Here is a 20,172-nt window from a genome sequence, read left to right on the forward strand (position 1 = left end):
TGTTCCTCCAAAACCCAGGCCTCCACCACTGGACTTTTGCACCTGCTGTTCTCTTTCTTGAGGACACTCTTCCCCAGATATAGCATTCACCGCTCACTTCCTCCCCTCCTTCAGGTCTTGGTTCAAATAAATATTCCTGTTAAGGGAGATTTTCCCTGGCTTCCCAGACCTCACTGGACTCCAGAGCTCTCTTCCTACCCTAGGAAAAGCCCCTGGCTGGGGTCCTGCGTCCCAGCCCGAGTGTCAGGAGAGGAGACGCTCCCAGGCCTCTCCCTGGACTCAGGGCCCCGGGGTCAGCCGTGGAGGTGGGCAGCACCAACTGTAGCTGGTGCAGAGGCCCCTGCCCACCCGCCCTCTGTGGGAGGTGCCCTGCCCAGCTCACACGGGCTTCCAGGGCACAGGTGGGAAAGTCCCACATCCTCCTCCTCTTACCTGACGAGGGCTGACTCAGACCCTCACCTCTGGCCAGAGGGAGCCACAGCCACCCCGCCCGGGCCCTTGATGGGAAACTGCGCTGCCATGGCCTGGCAGGGCCAAACCCTGACTCACGGCACCCCGCCCAGCCTCTGCCACCGGGAGTTACACCTCCCTCTGGCCAAAGACGCTCCAGCTTCGCTCCTGGGGAGCGTTCCCCTCCACGCCTTTGCCCTGGCAGTGCCCTGGCTGGCAGTGCCCTTCTATGGGGAGCCTTCTGTTCTTTCGAGCCCAGCTCGAAGGCCATCTTCTGGTGGGGAACGCCAGAGATTCCTCTGGCCAGGAAGGCGAAGGGGTCGTGGGAGAGGTGGTAATGATAGTAGTAATAATAATAATAACTATTATACAGTAATAAGAGTAACTAGCCATGCTTACGCTGTGCCAGGCACTGTAGGAAACACTTCATTGTATTAATTCATTCAACCTTCACAATAATCTTTTGGGGTAGGGACTTTCATTTTCCCAAGGCACAGAGTGGTTAGTAATTTGCCCGAAGTTACCCGCTGGAAAGTGGGAGGAGAGCGATTTGAATCTCAGCAGTCTGGCTCTCACACCATCATTCTCATCTCCCAGACCTGGAAAACCAAGTGGAGACCCTTGAGGGAGCCGGGGAGGGAGGAGGTCCAAATTCTGGGCTCAGTCTCAATTGCCCCTCACCCACAGTGGGAACAGGCCCTGCTCTTCAGGATACAGGTAGTCTTTGGTCCCTCCATCAGGGTGAATCCTTGGAACACGGTCTGGGCAATCCACCAGCAGTGGTGGAAAAGGCATTTACATGTACAGAACAAGGACTGTGGCCTGGACACTTAACCCATTTACCTCCCAGAAGCTGCGTGCAGTGGAGACAGTTGCTAGCATCCGTTTTATGGAGGTGGCGACTCAGGCCCAGAGAGTAATAAGATTTGCTCAAGGTCACAGAGTAGATATAGCAGAACTGAATTTAAACCCAGGGTCGTTCTGATATCATAAGGCCAGAGTCCCTTCTGCTGAGTGGTGACATGGCATCTCAGTGAGGAGCAGGGCGGGGCCCAGATGTCAGAAAGAGCCTGGAACTTCAGTTCGTGTTGCCTTCTTACTCTAGCATTCCACAAATGTCCACCCACTCGTTCATTCACCTGTCCATCCACTGACCCACCTTCCATTCACTTATCCATCCGCCCACCCTTTCATCCACCCATCCATCCATCCATCCATCCACCTACTCATTCACCTACTCATCTACCTTCCAAGTATCTATCCATCCACCTGTCCTTCCATTAATGTCTGTCCCTTCCATTCAGCCTCCATCCATCCATCCACCTATCCTTCTGTCCATTTTTCTATCCCTTTCACCTTCTGTCTGTCTGTCCTTCCATTCATCTGTCTCTCCATCATCTTAAACAGTATCTGTCCATCCATCACCCATCTATTCTTCTATACATGCATCCATCTCTACATCCATTCATCCATACATCCCATGAATGTTTATTTAACTGATGGCTACGATGCCCAAGCCTTCAGATCACTGTGCCTTGAGCCAGGAGAAACATACCTAATTAGGTTTCTGTTTATTTGCTGTTCCAGGAAAGCTAATTGTGGGGTTTGTAAACAGCCCTTTGATGGCTGGAGAGTTACTTAAGAGGACAGTTAAATAAACAACTGCTGGGTGGAAACAGTCAGTGCTGGTACACAGAGGGTCCAGAGCCATGACCTGCCTTGCACAGCAGGAGGAGGGCTGATCTCCAGACAGTGTGGAGGCTCTGGGGTCAGAAAGGAAGTCAGAATAATGGGAACAGTGGCAATAACATCCACCAAGTGTGGAATGCCTAAGGTATGCCAGATGCCGTGTTAAGCATAGTTCTTACAGAAACTCCACGTGATGGAAACTATGATCCCATTTATGGATGGGGAGACTGAGGTTTGGGGAGGGACATCCATGTGCTCAAGGCCATAGAGCTGGGAAGTAGCACAGTCAGGACATCAATCTGTCTGTGTACTGAAATGACGGTAATAATAGCACATAATTATATAGCATTCACTAGATTCTAAGGCACTGTTCTAAGAATCCCACTAAATACACAATCCTATGATGTTGCTACTATCATCACTACCATTTTACAGGTGAGAAAGTTGAGGTTGAGAGGCTTAAAGTAATTTGAAAAAAATTACTCAGCTGCTAGAATTTTTTAAAAAATAATCTAGATTCAAAGTCTTACTCTTCACCATGTTATGCAGTGGATTCTGCCTTCTATGCATTTAACTTAGAAAGATCTAGCCATACACGATTGGCCAAACACTTTTTTAAAATCATTTTTTTCATTTCTTCTGTTTTATATATCTAAAAATACTGTGAAGTTATAACTTGTTATGTCTTTTTAATTGCTTAGTTCAGGGGTTGGTAATTTTTTTCTATAAAGCTAGTGGATAATAAATGTTTTGGGCTTTGTGGACCATATGGTCTCTGTTGCAACTACTCAACTCTGCTATGGTAGCTGGAAAGCAGCCACAGACAATATGAAACTAATGGATGTGGCTGTGTGCCAATAAAACTTTATTTACAAAAACAGGCAGAGGGCCGGATTTGGCCCAAGGGCTGTAGTCTGCCAACTGCTGACTTTGTGCATTTAAAATGTATCTGTATTCACCAAACCATGTGCTCTTGCCTTTTTATGAAGAGCAAAAGATTTTCAAGGATACTTTAAAGCATTGCTCAGTTCCACCTCCAGACCATTTGCTCACATATGCCTATACAACACTTGCCCCTTTGTCAGCTAGTGGCAGCTTCTGAAGGAATTTGCAAATTTTTGGCATTAATCTAATTCCTTTATTCAGGTAGTCAACAAATGAATGACAGTCTTAAGAGGTGGTAAGCCTGGCCGACTCCCCACTAGGGACTCTGAGAATACTAAAGGACATGGGAATTACTCTTCTCCACACCAAGTTTGGTAAACTTCTGGCTTGAAAAAAAAAAATTAAAGTAGAAGTTAAGTAGTCCTATGACTGCGGCTCTAATACTATTTCCTATTGGTGACAAGAACAAGGAAATGAAAGGATGACTGGTAGAGATATTGCAAAATGTCCTCAGAGCTAGTGGGAACAAAACCGGGTAAGGTCAGAAAGATCCCCTTTCCTCTTTATCCCCACCCTCTTTGCCTCAATGTTGATTTCCCAGCTTCAGAAAAGTTGTGAGCCTGGGGGAACAGTGTGTGTTCACTTCCAAGTTAAAAGACCAATGACAACCTGGGTAAAAATATTTGCAACGTAAATCTAGACAAATGATTTATTTCCATAGTAGCTAAAGAATCCCTGCAGAGCAATAAGAGAAAAACCCCAAAACCTGACCGCCTAGAATAACAGCATAAGTAGATGGAAACAGGCAACTTACAGAAACAGAAACACATAAGGCAAATAGACATGCAAGATGTCCAGCCTTGCTGGTAATCAGGCAAATACAAACTAACAAAACTTAGACAAGGTTTTTGAGTCCTGCATTCGTCAAAAATAAAAGACTGATAATATAAAGTATTCAGGAGACCGTGGGAAATGGCCACGCATATTCTTCTGGTCCAGGTATGAATTGGAACAGTCTCTCAGGAAGATAACTTTACAGTATACAGTAAAACTGTAAGTTCATCTTTTTTAGAACACAGGAATTCTGTTGTTTGGTATCTCCTTTAGAGAAACATCAGGCACAAGGAATATGTGCCAAAATGGTTACTGGAAGCGACCTAAACAGCTGTTGGTGGGGAAAAGGTTAAGCACCTCGCTGTGGTCTAAGGACTCCCCATCTTTTGAGGCAGACCCTACCCACTTCCACCACTGATGGTGAACCTGCTAGATGTTCACACTTCCCAGTCTCCTTTGCAGCTATGGGGTGGTCACATGACCTGGGCTCAACCAATCAGACACACCTACCCAAACTTGGAGTGAGGGGTAGTCCAGAGGCAGCAGAAAGGTCTCACCCGATCTAGTCCTATGGTTGGGGCACTATCCCTGCTAACTTTGAAATCTGGTTCTTCAACTCTCTTAGACTGTCCCAACCCCTAATTTTAATTTGAGCTTTTTAAAAAATTTACTTTTTAATTGAAGGATAATTGCTTGACAGAATTGTGTTGGTTTCTGCCAAACATCACCATGAATCAGCCGTAGGTACACGAATGTCCCCTCCCTAATGTGACTTTTTCCTCAAGTACAGAACACACACAGAACAACGCACAGGTCATAAGTGACAAACCTGTGATGGATCTCCACAAGTGAGCGCATCAAGCCTACATCAAGAAACAGAGTGTTCCTGTCCCCCAGAAGCTCCCCTATGCCCTCTGCCAGTGATGACTTTCCCAAAGGTAACCAAGGGTAGTGTGTCTGTTTCTAGTCCTTTACTTAAATAGAATTAAATGATATGTTACGGTGTCTGGCTCCGTCTCTTGATGTTGATGTCTTTGAGATTCATCTATGCTGTTGCATGTGGGTGCAGGTCACTCATCCTTATTGCTGGGCAAGAGGCCATCGTCTGGATGTGGCTCAGTTCATTCATCCCCTCTCCTACAGAGGGGCATGTGGGTATTTTCTAGGTTGAAGCTGTTTATGAATAAGGCTGCTCCGAACATTCTTGTGTACATATTTTGGCAAACATCTGTCGGCAAACATCTGTCTACATTCCTGTTGAGTAATAGACCTATTGCTGGGTCGTGTGGTAAGGGCATGTCTCATTTGGTTAGAAATCACCAGCTTTCCAAAGTGCACCATTCTGTGTTCCTACCAGTCATGTATGAGTTTCTTCTGGATGTTGCACCTCCTCATCAACTCTTGGTATTTTCTGAATTTTTCATTTTAACCCTCCTAAGTGATATCCCACTGTGGTTTTAAATTGCATTTCCCTGACAATCAATGATGTCAAACCCCTCTGTGTGTTTACTGGTCATTTTGCATCTCCTTTGTGAAATGTCTGCTTGACTCTTTGTCTTTCATGTCTGTTTGATTGATTGTTGTTGTTTTTTTCCTAAATTACTTGTAAGAGACTGTGTCCCTGTTTAGTTTTTTTAAAGATATTTATTTATTTATATAGCTGGGCCTAGTCTTAGTTGTGGCATGCATGATCTTTAGTTGCAGCATCTGAACTCTTAGTTGCAGCCTGCTAACTCTGAGTTGAGGTGTTTTGGATCTAGCTCCCTGACCAGGGGTCGAACCTAGGCCCCCTGCATTGGGAGCATGGAGTCTTAGCCACTGGACCACCAGGAAAGTCCCCTGTGTCTCTTTAAATTACTGTAACAGGCAGGGTTTTGCAGGAAAAGAAAATCAATAGGAGATGATCTTTCTATCATAGATCTCTCTGTCTATCATCTAGCTTTAAGAATGCAGTTATGGAGGATGGCAAGTCTGAAATTTGTAGGCAGGCTGTCAGGCCACAAACTCAGGGAGGATTTCTATATTATAATCCGGAGACAGAATTCCTTCTTCTCCAGGAAACCTCAGTTTTCACTCTCAAGGCCTTTAAGTGGTTGGCCCACCCACATTATGGAGGATACTTTCCTTTGCTTAAAATCAACTGACTGTAGATGCTAGTCACACCTACAGAGTACCTTCACAGCAACAGTGAAGCTAATGTTTGACCGAACAACTGGCACAATAACCTAGCTAAGTCGACACATAAAATTTAAACATCCAATTACTCAGAGTTGTTTACGTTCTTTGCAAGTTGGGAGCCCAATCTAGTCCACCATTTATATAAACACGCACACACATGCACGCATGCTTGCACACACACAATATCAACGGCAATGTTATGCGTTTCTATGTGTGTACGTGTACAAGAATAAGTCTGGGAGGACACGGCCAAACCTGTTACATGACCACCTCAGGGAGTGTCTGGATTGAAGGTCAAAGGGAATTTTAACCATAAATTGTAACAGTAAAGAAAAAATTCAAAGAGTATAATAATGTCCATTATGAAATTAAAGTTAATTTTTAAGCGGGAAAATGTTTTTCAAAAAATAAAGGAATCATTACATTCCTATTATTCATTCAGCAAAAATTGACTGAGCACCTGCTATGTGCTCATTGCTTGAGATACAGAGGGTAAGATGGGCAGCCTCTGTCCTGTGGAGCTGACATCATAGTGGAGGAATCAGGCAGTGAAGAAACCAAGAACTTAGCAAGGAACTTCAGAGAGTGTTTAGGAAGACTCTGCGGGAAAGGAACCCAGCGTAGAGAGGAAGAATGAATGGGGGGTGTGGGGTTGTGTTGCCCTGATGGTCAGAGAAGGCTTCTCTTAGAGACTAAGGTGGCCTTTGAGTCCTGCAGGAGGGGAGGGAGCAGAGCTGGTGGCCAGCCCCGCAAGCACGAAGGTTCTAAGGCAGGGATGGATCAGATGAGGCACCAGAACCCGAGCAGTGCATTTGGAAAGGGAGGCTGAGAGAGGGCCCAGCGGTGGACGTGGTGGAGCCACGCGGGAGGCTCCGCTGCCTGTCCCAAGATGAGCCCTGTGCCAATGCTGAGCTGCCTGTCTGGGGGAGGGGGAGGCCTCTGAGCTGCTTGCAGGGCCTTATCCCCACACCTCTCCAGCAATCCCTGTAGGATTAGACTCGAGCTCTGGAGATCCTGCCCCCAGGCCTCGCGAAGCTAGTCCAGGCCAGCAGCACCCAGAGGGACGTCCCAGGGCTTCACACTCTGCCTCTGAACAGGAGGGTTAGCAAGATCCACCATCACTGTCTCCCTGAATCATAATGTAACAGGGACGAGGAAGGTAACCAAAGAGATGCTTTCCCTGCACCATTCCTATGGCTCCTGGTAAGAGCCCCAAGGGGTGGAAGGTATTATTATTCCCATTTTATGGCCCCAAACACCGAGGCACAGAGAGATTAAAATCCCTAACTCCATGGTCTGCATTCTTCACTCTTGCAGTCTAGAACCTGGCTCTTCTGGCTCTCAGGCAAGAGCAAGGCCATCTTTTTTTTTTTTTTTAATGACAGAGCCCTAGATGGGAAAGGACAATCATATCTAGGCTCTCTTTATACAGATGGAAATTCCAAGGTCTGGGGAGGAAAAGGAACCATTCCCTGCCTATGCAGAGCCAGAGCAGGAGCTGGGTCTCTCTGCCCGCAGGGCCCTGGCAGTTTTACCTCCTTATTTCCCTCTACCTTCCTTTCCTCTTTCAGTGATGGTTAGACTTGCCTAGTGGCTCAGATGGTAAAGAATCTGCCTACACTGCAGGAGACCCAGGTTTGACCCCTGGGTCAGGAAGATCCCCTGGAGGAGGTCATGGCAACCCACTCCAGTATTCTTGCCTGAAGAATCCATGGACAGAGGAGCCTGGTGGGCTACAGTCCATGGGTTTGAAGTGACTTAGCATACATGCGGACTGGCCTCTAGGCTGTTCTTCCAGTAGCCGATCTCAATCCTGCCTCAGGGCCTTTGCACTTGCGGTTCCCCTACCAGATCTGGTCCATCATTTCTTTTTTGCCTTCCTTTTCCCCTCCATTGACAATAGCCCTGCACTCACTCTTCCTATTTTGATTTGTTTTTCGGCCTTGCATTTTTTTTTACCCTCAGTCATTTTATTAAATATATTATTTATGATTCATCTCCCTTCCTAGAATATCAGCCCCTTAGGGGTAGGGACTTTATTCACAGCTGCTTTCCCAGTGCCCAACCCAGAGCCTGGGCCTCCATCTGCTCAATATGTGCTTGTGGAAAGGACGGGCAAGTGATGGATGGATGACGGATGGATGGATGGGTAAGAGATGGGTAATAGATGGATGCATTGGTAGGTAATGGATAGGGAGACAGATTGATAGATAGATGATAGGTGATGGATGGACGAATGGATGGGGGGATGGGTGGGCAGTTCTCCCAACACGATTTCCCAACCCTGGGCTCCGGGTCTCCCACTTGGCTGTTCTGACTTGTCTCCTTTGGCTCCAGGCCTGAGCCGGCAGCCTTGGGGGCTTCCACAGGATCAGGCAGGAGCTGCTCTTTCTCATCCTCCTCTGCGGCTGGGCAAACAAAAGCCTTTGTTCTCCCTCCCCGGCCTGGCCCCCCTACAGCCCAGGATGGGAAGTTGCTGGCAAGTCAGCGACTCAACTTTGCCACAACTAAATTTTGAGGCTTAAACTGTCAAGCTGGGCCCAGGGGTGTCCTGTGGTCCATACTGGAGCTGGGTGTAACAGGGGTGTGATGGGGGCACTGTGGCCACAGCCCAGAGATGATTCCTACCTGGGTGGGCCCCAGAGTCTTCTGGAGACCTTGGGTTTTTAGAGGTGGGTGGGGGAGTTACAAGATGAAGTTGGCCCTGGGCTCTCTACAGACAGCTCAGGACACTGTTTCCTCTTGTCCTTCAGAATTGCCCCTACAGGGCAGAGGGGCAAGAGAAGGGAGACTCACGTGGTGCTGCAGTGGTCCCATGAGTGTGGTGCCATCACAGTACCCATTGCACAGAGGAGGAGACTCAGGCCCAGAGAGATTAGTTAACGTGTCCTGTTGAAAGCCAAACTGGATGGGCAGTCATTACCCAGCTGGGCTGTCTCTGCCAGCCAAAGACAGTGGTCTTGGGCCACTGGCGGACTGGCCTCTAGGCTGTTCTTCCAGTAGCCGATCTCAATCCTGCCTCAGGGCCTTTGCACTTGCGGTTCCCCTACCAGATCTGGTCCATCATTTCTTTTTTGCCTTCCTTTTCCCCTCCATTGACAATAGCCCTGCACTCACTCTTCCTATTTTGATTTGTTTTTCGGCCTTGCATTTTTTTTACCCTCAGTAATTTTATTAAATATATTATTTATGATTCATCTCCCTTCCTAGAATATCAGCCTTTCTTCCTGCCTTTCTTCCTGCCTCTGTCCAGGTCAGACTTGAATCTTATTCAGATGAACCCCAAAGCCAGAGGATCATGGATGCAGAGACTAGAGAACCTGGCACCCTTACCCCGCCAGCCTCACCAGCACATCCTTGAGGAATCTGAATAAACAGCTCACTTCCCTACCTGCTCTGGAGCGGGGTCCCACTTCCTGAGCCGAAAAAGCAGGAAGAAGTCCGGGATCCTAGCGTGGCAGTTGAGGTCCATCCACATGACTGTTCAACCTCCTCTCCATATGGCATCCTGTGCATCGGGTGTGGGGAATCGTCTGCATGAACCACGTGCTTTCCAACCTCTGCCTTTGCCTGTGCTGTCTCCTCCATGCAGGATGCTGTCCTGGTCTGAGTTCTTCCAGAAACAGACCCTGAGACAGGATTCAAGTTCAAGGAGTACATTCGGAAAGTGATGCCGGGAAGTCCCCATAGCAGGGTGGATGAGCAAGACAGGGAAGGATGCAAATAAAACACGTGGTTATCAGGCCAGCAACGTCCGGGGGGATCTCAAACCAACTCAGGGAGCCAGTGTAGATGATGGACCCCAGACTTTTTCCAGCCAATGGGAGAGGAAACCAGCCGTATATCTGCCAACTCCCCGTCAGTGGTTAGCTGAGGTCTCATTCCAGGGCATCAACTTTCTGGAACTTCTGGCTATGCACATGCCCACAGCCAGACCAAAGTTCTCAAGTAGAGAGAGTAAACATAGTTATTTGCAGTGAGTGGGAGTGTTCATCTAGGGGATTTGGGTAGACACCAACAGCATTTGCTACAAGTGATTATTGCCTGATCTTTTTTCTAGCAGACTCCTATTCATTCTTTAAAACCCATCCTTCACTCTCCCAAGGGAAATTTCCCTAACCCTCTTAAATCAGTCAATTACTTCACCCCATTCCTTGTATGCACATCTAATATTAGCCTTTATCACAGAGGGTTGTAATCACCCTTTAATAACTCTGCTTGTGTAGAGTGTGCTGTTTGGTGTCTCAAAGTTCTGAGTTCCAGTCTCTTGGCCACTCTGAAGCTAACTCTGGTCACCATCTCTGCATCCCCAGGACCTAGCTGTTATGGGCCCTCAGTAAACATACTGGAAAAGGAATCGAAATTCCATTTTTAACTCACTGAACTTTCTTCTCTCTGGGTTGTTCGGTATTTTGATTATGGAGATTTTGGTAAGCAAGTGAGTCTCCATCTGTGTTATTCCTCCTCAGAATCACTCCTGGAGAGCATTTAGAAACCTTCAGGGTCTGAGGCCCCACCTTGGAGATTCAGTCACTGGAGCTACTGGGTTGAACTTCAATGATAATAGGAAGCCTCAGAGACATTTCCCCCACCTCAGGGGTGCTCATGGAGAAAGTTCACAATGTCAGACATGAATGTGGAGAGGGTAGCAGGGAGCAACCTGGAGTCTGTGCTAGAAGAAGGGACACAAGAAATAGGGAGGATGCAGAAATCAGGAATTAGAAGCAATGGACCAGGCACACGCGCAGCCGTACGGTTAGAGCTGAACCACAAGCACAGTGCTGAGTGCGGAGGGAGAAACGCGGACGGATGGCTGATCTCTGCGTGGCATGCGTCTACTCAGGCCCACAGGGGACCCTGCTGTCCCACGGGTGGGGGTCTCCAACCTGCCCCTAGAAGCCACTGCAGCAGGATCTCTGGGGTGGGTTCCAGGAACCAATATTTTTAAAATGTGAAGCCCGGGTGGAGAACCATGGGACCCCGGCGTATGAGTATCTCAGTTCGATGTCCTGAACTGACATCAGGACTCACTTACCCAGCAATGATGGAGTGAGGTATGCATGAGTTGAGGGCCTACTGTGTGAGAGACATTGTGCTGGCAGCTTCACTCGCATTGCCTCACTTTAGTCCTAGATAGCCGTTGGTGGTAGGTACTGATATACTCCCCATTTCATAGAGGGGAAGACTGAGGCACAGGGTGGTGAAGTCAGTGGCTGAGGATTCACAGCTGTTCAGCGGCAGATCAGGCTTGAACCAGGGTCTGCGAACCTGACCCCAGGGCCCTTGCCCTCTCTCCTCCTGCGTCCTCCAAAGTTGCTCTTTCTGATGCCCTTTGACTCACCAGTTCAGCCACCCACAGGCATTGACCCACTCAGTTCTGCAAGAAATTATTGTTGTTGATGTTGTTTTTCCCCGATAAATCCCTCATGGCCTTTTTTTTCCCCTCTTCTTTAACCTCAGCACACAGACAAATCCCACATCATAAAGGCCGAAGCGGCTTCTGGAGGTGAGAGCGTCATTCCACGGGTCACAACTGCGTGGGCCATGTTTATTAGGCTTATTTTAAATTGCTTCCCCATCCCCCGATGAAAGGCGGGAAGTCTTAAAATTACTTCTCCTCCAAATCAGCCCTCAGAGGCGCCACCCTGCCCCGGAAGCTCTCTGACCTGCCTCCTAAGGAATTATTAATTATGATTTGTTTTTATAATCGTCCACTTGGAGCCTCGGATGACACATGCTCAGACTTGTCCACCCTTTGAAAGAAAGAATCAAAGGTTCATGGAAATCAGTTATGTATAGCAAGTGGAATTACTTGGGCTCAGCCCTGGATTTGCTCTGTGACCTTAGGCAAACCCCTTCCCTCTCTGGACCTCTGTTTTTCTAGTTGTAGAAGGAATGTGGACTGACTTCTAAAACAGGGTTAGGATATATATTTCCCAAACTGTGAATATGCCAGAGGTGTGGGAAATGGTTGTAAATTGTACATGGATGGACATTTTACAAGTTTTTTTTTTTACTTTAACTTTTAAACTTTAACAGTGTTGTTGTATTTCATTTATAAATGCTGCTGTTTTTGTCCGTTGGGATAGTCACAGGGAGAAGGACCCCTGATTCACACAGTCACTTAGGTATCCCAACTGCTGGAGGCTCTGCCATGTTCAAAGTGACCCTGGGGATTAAGATCCAACCAGAGAGAGGAGATGGAGAAGGAACCCATCAGCCTGCCCTGCCACGCTCCACTGTCCAGAACTAGTCACATGGTTCCACCCAGACACGAAGGCAATTGGGAAATGTAGTCTCCTGGCTGGGCAGCTACTTATCTACAGCTGGACCCTTCAGAGGAGGAGCACACATCTCTGTGGACCCTCGGCCATTCCTGCTTCAACAGTCTATTTTTAAACAAGTAAATTGAGGAACAGAGCTTTGCCACCCCATTTATCAAAGAAGTAAAACACCATATACAATTTTCTACAAAGTGGGAGGAATCATTCTACCCAATATTAAAGTTTACTACACAAGAGAAAGTAGTATTGGCAGAGGAAGAGACATACGATCAATGGAGTAGAAGAAAGGACTTAGACCCCCATAAACATTTCCAGCTGATTTGTGATAAAATTACAAAAGCAATTCAGCAGAAGGATAACCTTTCTAATACAGTAAGTCCCCTACACATGACTGAGTTCCGTTCTGCGAACATGTTTGTAAGTCCAGTTTGTTTGTTAAGTCCAACAAAGTTAGCCTAGGTACCCAACTAACACAATTGTTTCCGCAGTACTATACTTAATAGGTTTATAATTCCTTTCACACAAATAATAAATTCAGTTCAGTCGCTCAGTTGTGTCTGACTCTTGGTGATCCCATGGACCGCAACATGCCATTTGTTAATAATAAATTTAAAAAAACACAAAAAATACAGAAAATGTTTCTAATCTTACAGTGCAGTACCTTGAAAAGTACAGTAGTAGAGAACAACAGCCGCCATCCAGGGGCTGGTGTCCAGCGCAGGAAGAGTTACTGCCTGGAGGAGGGAGGGGAGGAGGGGGATGGTTGAGATGAAGGACCGTCAGCAACAGGAGATGGAAGGCAAGCTGCAATGTCACTCACACCTGATACTGATGAAACGCAAGTTCGCATCTTTGAAAGTTCGCAGCTTGAAGGTTCATATGTAGGGGACTTACTGTAAATAGTGTGGGAGCAACTGGACATCCATAGGCAAAAAGAAAAGATCCTTGACTTTGACCCAAATCTCACACCTTATAACAAAGATTAAATGGATCATGGACTTCAACTAAAACATGAAACTATAAAACATTTATTTCTTTTAAAGTAGGAGAAAATTGATTTTCAGGATCTGCTGCTGCTGCTGCTGCTAAGTCGCGTCAGTCGTGTCCGACTCTGTGCGACCCCATAGACGGCAGCCCACCAGGCTCCCCCGTCCCTGGGATTCTCCAGGCAAGAGTACTGGAGTGGGTTGCCATTTCCTTCTCCAGGGCATGAAAGTGAAAAGTGAAAGTGGAGTCGCTCAGTCGTGTCCGACTCAGTGACCCCATGGACCGCAGCCCGCCAGGCTCCTCCGTTCATGGGATTTTCCAGGCACGAGTACTGGAGTGGGGTGCCATTGCCTTCTCCATTTCAGGATCTAGGGCCAGGCAAAGAATTATTATACCTGAACACCAAAAGCATAATTCAGAAGATGAAAAAAGTGATAAATTGTACCTCATCAACATTAAAATTTTTTTGCTCTGTTAAAGAGGATTGAAAAGACAAGCTATAGAGCAGGAGAAAATATTTGAAAACCATGCATCTGGCAAAGGACTAGTGTTGAGAATGTATCAGGAACTTTCAAAACTCAGCAATGAAAAAGAAATCCAATTAGAAAATGACCAAAGACAGGAACAGACATTTTATGGAATAGGATTCACAGATGCAAATAAACACATGAAAAGATGTTTAACGTCACTGGCCATTAGGGAAATGCAAATTAAGACCACAATGAGGTATTACTACACACCCATCCCCATGACTAAAATGAAAAAGGGTGAGAACACTAAATGCTGGAGAGGACTGGAGAGACTGGATCACTCATGCATTCCTAGTGGGAATGTAAAATGGTACAGGATTCTGGAAAACAGTTAGGCAATGTCTTAAAAACTACCAGATGATCTAGCTATTGTGCTCCTGAATATAGAAATGAAAACTTAGATTCACACAGAAACCTGTACACACATGTTCATAGCAGTTTGATTTATAATAGGCAAAGCGTGGAAGTAACCCAGATGCCCTGCAATAGTGAACAGTTAAGGAAACTGGTGCATCCATACCTTGGAATTCTACTCAGCATAAAAAGGAACAAAATATTGACACATGCAACAGTCTGGATGAATCTTTAGGGAATTATGTTGAGTAAAAAAAATAATAAGTCAGTCCCAAAGGATTACAAACCATATGATTCCACTTACATTGTCGTTGCTCAGTTGCTCAGTCGTGTCCAACTCTTTGCGACCCCATGGACTGCAACACGCCAGGCTTACTCCCGGAGCTTGCTCAAACTGATGTCCACTGAGTTGGTGATGCCATCCAACCATCTCGTCCTCTGTCACCCCCTTCTCCTCCTGCCTTCAATCTTTCCCAGCATCAGGGTCTTTTCCAATGAGTCAGCTCTTCACATCAGGTGGCCAAAATATTGGAGCTTGAGCTTCAGCATCAGTCCTTCCAATGAGTAATCAGGATTGATTTTCTTTAGGAATATTTATATTGTTTTTTTTTTTTAATTATGTATATATTTTGGTCGCGCTGGGTCTCCCTTGTTGTGCTTGGGCTTTCTCTAGTTGTGGTGAGTGGGGGTTACTCTCTAGTTGTGGGCGGCGGGCGTCTCACTGCGGCAGTCTCTCCCATTGCAGAGCACAGGCTCTAGGCTCAGGGGCTTCAACAGGTGCGGTACGTGGGCCCAGCAGTTGTGGTGCATGGCTCAGTCACTCCACGCCATGTGGACTCTTCCCGGACCAGGGGTTGAACTCATGTCTCCTGCACTGGCAGGCAGGTTCTCATCCATGGTACCACCAGGGAAATCCATTTATGTATGGATTTATGAGTATTCTTACGCTCATACAGTTGTAGAAATGGAAACAAGATTAGTGGTGGCCAGGAGAAAGGACAGAGTTGGGGGTGGGAGATGGCTGGGGCTATGGAAGAAGACTGGGAAGGACCTTTATGGGACTGGAGACGTTCTGCATCTTGGCTGGATCGGCGTCAGCAAGCTGGTGGTGCCATTGTTTTAAAGATGTTGTCATAGGGAAATGGAGGAGAGGGTAAGTAGGAATCTCTGTTTCCTACAACTGCCCCGAATCTACACCAATCTCAACGTAAAAAATTTCATAGAGAATACGAATACAAATTTTTTCTACCTAGCCACTGCTGAACATAATTGCATCTTTGGTAACGTGGAGGCACTGTCAGAATCTCAAACAGCGGATGTCGTGCAGTGGTTAAGTGTGTGGCTTGCCGATGGCACCGGCTGGGTTCAAATCTCAGTCAACCAGACCTCTCACCTACCTGAGCCTCAGCTTCCACCCCTGCAAGTTGCTGAGCAGCGGGAGGCCCTGCCTCAAGGGGTTGGTACAGAGACTCCAAGAGGTGACTTGTGAATTACACAGGGCCCTGGGCTCCAGTGCACGCTGCTCTGTAAACTCCTTGTCACTGCAGGGCTGCCATAGGCGGGCGACTGGACCTTAGGGTGCCCCCGGCTAGCTCCCTAGGTTGGGATGGTGACCTGCCATTTGAGGTTTGTTTTGACTCCTTTCTCACTAAGGGCTGTGTACTAAACGGCTGCCCTGAGGTTGGTCTGGTTGGTTCTTGTCTAGCCACTGGGCTCTGGGGCACACTCTCAAGGACCTTTCTCAGTGAAGGAAGAACACAGATGGTTCCCTGGGCAGCTCCAGGGGACCACGAGCCCAGGAGTTAGCCTCTCTGAGGCAGCAAAGAGAAGGGATGGAAGGAATGCTGACTGCCTACCTACTGTATGCCTCATGACTTACACGCTCCAGCTCATCAAAGTCTCCCAACAATCTTGCACAATAGATATTATTACTATTTCTACTTTACGCAGGAGAAAGCTGAGGCTGAGAGAGGAATGGACTTGTCCAAGGTTATGGTGGAGCTGAGCCCTAGTCTAATTTCAATTTAGTGTCATTTTGACTATTAATAATATCCTTATTTATTAAACATCTACCATAACCAGTTGGGATGCTTAGCTCTTTTCTTTGGGGCATCATCACCCCCTCCCCATTTTAGAGAAGAGGAAGCAAAGATTAAGAGGGGTGAGTTGCCCAGATGGACTGCAGTTCTTGAAGAAACAGACAACTGACAGCTCTTGCTTCAACCCCGCCCTCAGCTCTGGCTCTGCTCCTCTGAGACCACTCAGGCTCAGAGACACAAATGCTGAGTAAGCAAAGAGTTGGTACCTTGAAGTATGATGCCAGGGCAGTGTGTGGGCATTTGAATGTCAGCTTTAGCTGGCCAGGGTCAGCTGAGATGGCCAGAGCTTCCTGTGCGGGCTTGGTGGGGTCCTGGGGAGCTATGCAGAGACCCCCCCCTCCCCGCCTTGGGCCTGACAGTGCGGCAGTTGGAAGAGGCTTGGGGTGGCGGTGGCGGTGACAACTTCCTTTTGAGTAATAACATTTACTGAAAAGCAATTCTGCTTTTAGCACCAAAAGTTCACCACCCTTGCAAGCAGGCGCCTAAGAATACCTCTATTCAACCACAATTCAGAGATTCACACAGATTCCCTTCTGCCTTACCTCCAGCAGAGTTTTGCATTTGGTGTTAAAGGGAAGCCGAAGACCGCAATTATTGGAGGAGGCGGGAGGGGTGTGGAGAGCGGGGTGATGCAAGGGGGGCCAGGTGGCATCAACCACAGCGCCCCAGGCATCCACAGGCCGCCTCCGGGCAGTGGCCCAGCCCCCTGCCCTTCAGTTACTGGAAAGACATCGACAGGCTCAGAGTGAAACTGAAGGGCCGACCATTTCTCTTCTTTTTACAAGAAAAAGAAAGTGATTGTCCTCGAAACAAGCCTGACTTTGGGGGCCGGTGACTTGCCCTGGCCACTCTGCACCGTAGAGGCAGAACCACAGCGGCCCCAGGCGCTCCAGGTCCTCGCCTGCCACCCCGCCACGCATGCTGGGTCCTTTGAATGGCCCCTCTGGTCCATTACTGGAAAGCCAGTCTGTACCGGGGAGGGGATGGTCTTAAAGGTTAGGAGCTCAGCTGGAGGATGGCGGGGGAGAGGGCCTGAGTGAGGAGGTGTGGCGCTGGGCAGAGGCGGGAGTTGTAAACAGCAGCTCTAAGTCCCTACTCTGCCCCGATCTGGCCTCCTGACTCACACCAGAACCAGGCGCGCCCGAGCACGCTCAGATGTGTCCGACACTTGGCGACCCCATGGACTGTAGCCCGCCAGGCTCCTGTGTCCATGGGATTCTCCAGGCAAGAATACTGGAGTGGGTTGCCATGCCCTCCTCCAGAGAATCTTCCCGACCCAGGGATCGAACCCAGGCCTCCTGCATTGCAGGCGGTTTCTTTACCACTGCGCCACCTTGGAAGGTCCTCCCAAACCAGGGGCTGTCAGGAAATGGAAAGACTGAGAGTCAGATGGATGTGGGTTCAAATTCCTCCAGGGATGTTCACTGGCTGTGTGACCTTGGGCCAGTGATTTCACCTCTCTGAACCTCGGTTTCCTCATCTCTAACATGGGGAGACTAATAGGAAGTCAGGTCACGACCCTCCTCTGCTCGGAATCCTCACGTGGCTCCCACCTCACTTCGCGGAAAAGTCAAAGTCTTCCTGTGGCCCCCAGGGCTTGTGTAACCACCCCCCTGCCCCCCTTACAACCTCATCCCCTTCTATTTTCTCTCCTGCCCTCTCCTCCAACCACACTGGGCAACTTGTGCTCTGCTGACCTGCTCAATACAGTCCTGCCTCAGGGCCTTTACACTCGCTGTGTCCTCTGCCTGCAAGATCCTTCCTCCAGATATCCCTCCTTACCCTACTGGGGTCTCTATTGAAACGCCCTCAGGAGGCAGCTCTGATCTTTTAAGTTGCTCCTCATTACTCTTTAACCCTTCAAAAGTGTCAGTTGCTCAGTCCTGTTCAACTCTTTGCAACCCTATGGACCACAAGGCTCCTCTGTCCATGGATTTCTCCAGCAAGAATACTGGAGTGGGGTGCTATTTCCTTCTTCAGGGGATCTTCCCGACCCAGAGATCGAACCCGGGTCTCCTGTATTATAGACAGATTCTTTACCACCTGAGCCACCAGGGTTCCCCTTTGCCCTGTGTTAATGTCCCTCCACTGCTTGACATGATTTGGGGACTTTATTAATCCCTGTCCTCCAGACTGCGCTCCAAGGGGGCAGACTTCAGTTCTGTGTCATTCTGTTTTAAACCCTCAGGGCCTGGCTTATAGCAGGTGCTCACCAAATGTTTGTTGAATACAGGCAGGGTTGTGTGGTGACGCTGAAGACTGAGTGTATAGATAGTTCAGACCAGCAGAGTCCTTGCTCAGTAAAGTGTTACTTCCTTTTCTCCCTTCCCAGCAGCAATCACGTGCCACATGCTTGACTTCCCATCACAAAAGGATGCCTGCTGTAGACGCAGAACCCACACTGGAGAACCCAGGCCCACTCCCTGGGTGAGACTCTGAGGTGTGGTCCAGGGGCCTCAGCCTCCTGGACGGTGGTGACAGGGTCTGCTGTGACCTGGGCCTGGCTGATTCAGGGTCTGGCTGAGGGAAATGGCTGGCGGGGTGAGCAGAGGAGAAGCTGGCTGTGGCTTCAAGGGACATCAGGCCCTGGGCCTGGGGTTCATGCCCTTGCCTTGTAGCCCCCTAGTTCCCATCAAGGGAGCCCAGGGTTTGCAGAGAGGGGCTTTTTCAATTTTCCGTTTCTGGAAAGTTCTGTCCCAGGAAGGGCAGATGTCAGAGGAGCTGTTGGATACGGCTGGAGCCTCAGAGACTAGGAGACTCCGGGTGTCCACTCTCCCAGGCACCCGGCCAGTTCCCGAAGCAAAGGGACTTTCCAGAGAAGTCCGCCTCCTGGCTCCCCCTGTGCCTGCCCACGAGACTACAGGCCAAGCTCTCAGCAAGGCCGTGCCCCCACCTTTGTTTCCCTGTTTTTATTTCTTAGAGAGGCCAGGGAATCTGGGGTGAACAGCCCCAACACTAGGCCCACCATGTGGAAATTTCAGAGCCACAGACTGGCTTGACACAGGCCCCAGGATGTGACCCCTCACCTGGACCTCCACCCCGGGCTCTGGGTTGAACTGGGCCTGTAGCCGGCCTAGGGCGGGCTGAGCAATCACCTGTGAACCCCATCTTCTGCTGGCAGTTTCACCTCTGCCCATCAGAGCTGCCTTGCCCTATGAGGACCCCCTTCCACACTACTACAGCAAAACGGATACAAGTGAGACATGAAGAAGAACTGTCTTCTAACACTTTATGGTACCCAGAGGTGGCCACACCCCCTAAACTCCTCAGGGCAAACCTTGCTGCCACCCACAGGCCCTATCCAGCCCAGGAATATGTTTGGCCCTTGATGTAATTTTTTAAAATATGAATCAGTTACCAACATTCAAGATACCAGGAGAGTTGACATAAAATCCATTTCTCTGACTTCTCTTAAAAAACAGGAATCTCCGGCTGTGCGGGGTCCGCTTTCCTGCAGGGCGTGGGGAAGCCGGAGTGGGTCATGGTTCCCCTTTCAGAGAAGCACGTAGCAGATATTCTCTTCTTCCTTCCAGTCCCTGCTCAGCCCACTTTTCTCATACACATTGCCTACCAGGGTCTTGAAGTATGAGTAGGAGTTCACCAGACAAAGGCGTGGAAAAGCATTCTGAGAAAAAGAAGAGCATATGTCTTTGCGATGTATCTCTTTAAGATTCACCCAGTAAGAATGTATTGAATGCTTACTGTACACACTAGGGCATAAAGCAGGAAACCAAATAGATAAGGATCCCTGCCCGCCTTGAGCTCATTATCGCAGACAGCAGTTCTTAGCTGGTACTATTATGTCACCCAGGGACACTTGACAATGTTTGAGGCATTTGTGGTGTCATAACCAATGTGGGCGGAGGAGGGGATGCTACTGGC

General features: G+C 48.4%; 2 long non-coding RNA genes across 2 annotated transcripts; both read right to left on the minus strand.

The window, feature by feature from the left end:
* Nucleotides 1-911: 911 nt before the first annotated feature.
* LOC145533233 (uncharacterized) lies at nt 912-14,930 on the minus strand. The gene is made up of 3 exons (XR_014073933.1): nt 14,496-14,930; nt 9,428-9,665; nt 912-1,049 (listed from the first exon to the last, which is right to left on the minus strand). It is a non-coding gene; the product is annotated as an uncharacterized LOC145533233 (long non-coding RNA).
* A 2,528-nt stretch (nt 14,931-17,458) lies between these two features.
* LOC145533231 (uncharacterized) lies at nt 17,459-20,058 on the minus strand. The gene is made up of 3 exons (XR_014073930.1): nt 20,002-20,058; nt 19,862-19,915; nt 17,459-19,741 (listed from the first exon to the last, which is right to left on the minus strand). It is a non-coding gene; the product is annotated as an uncharacterized LOC145533231 (long non-coding RNA).
* Nucleotides 20,059-20,172: the final 114 nt, after the last annotated feature.

This window comes from Giraffa tippelskirchi, chromosome 13 (genome assembly GCF_054371585.1).
Source record: "Giraffa tippelskirchi isolate mGirTip1 chromosome 13, T2T-mGirTip1v1.2.pri, whole genome shotgun sequence".
NCBI classification, from domain to species: Eukaryota; Metazoa; Chordata; class Mammalia; order Artiodactyla; family Giraffidae; genus Giraffa; species Giraffa tippelskirchi.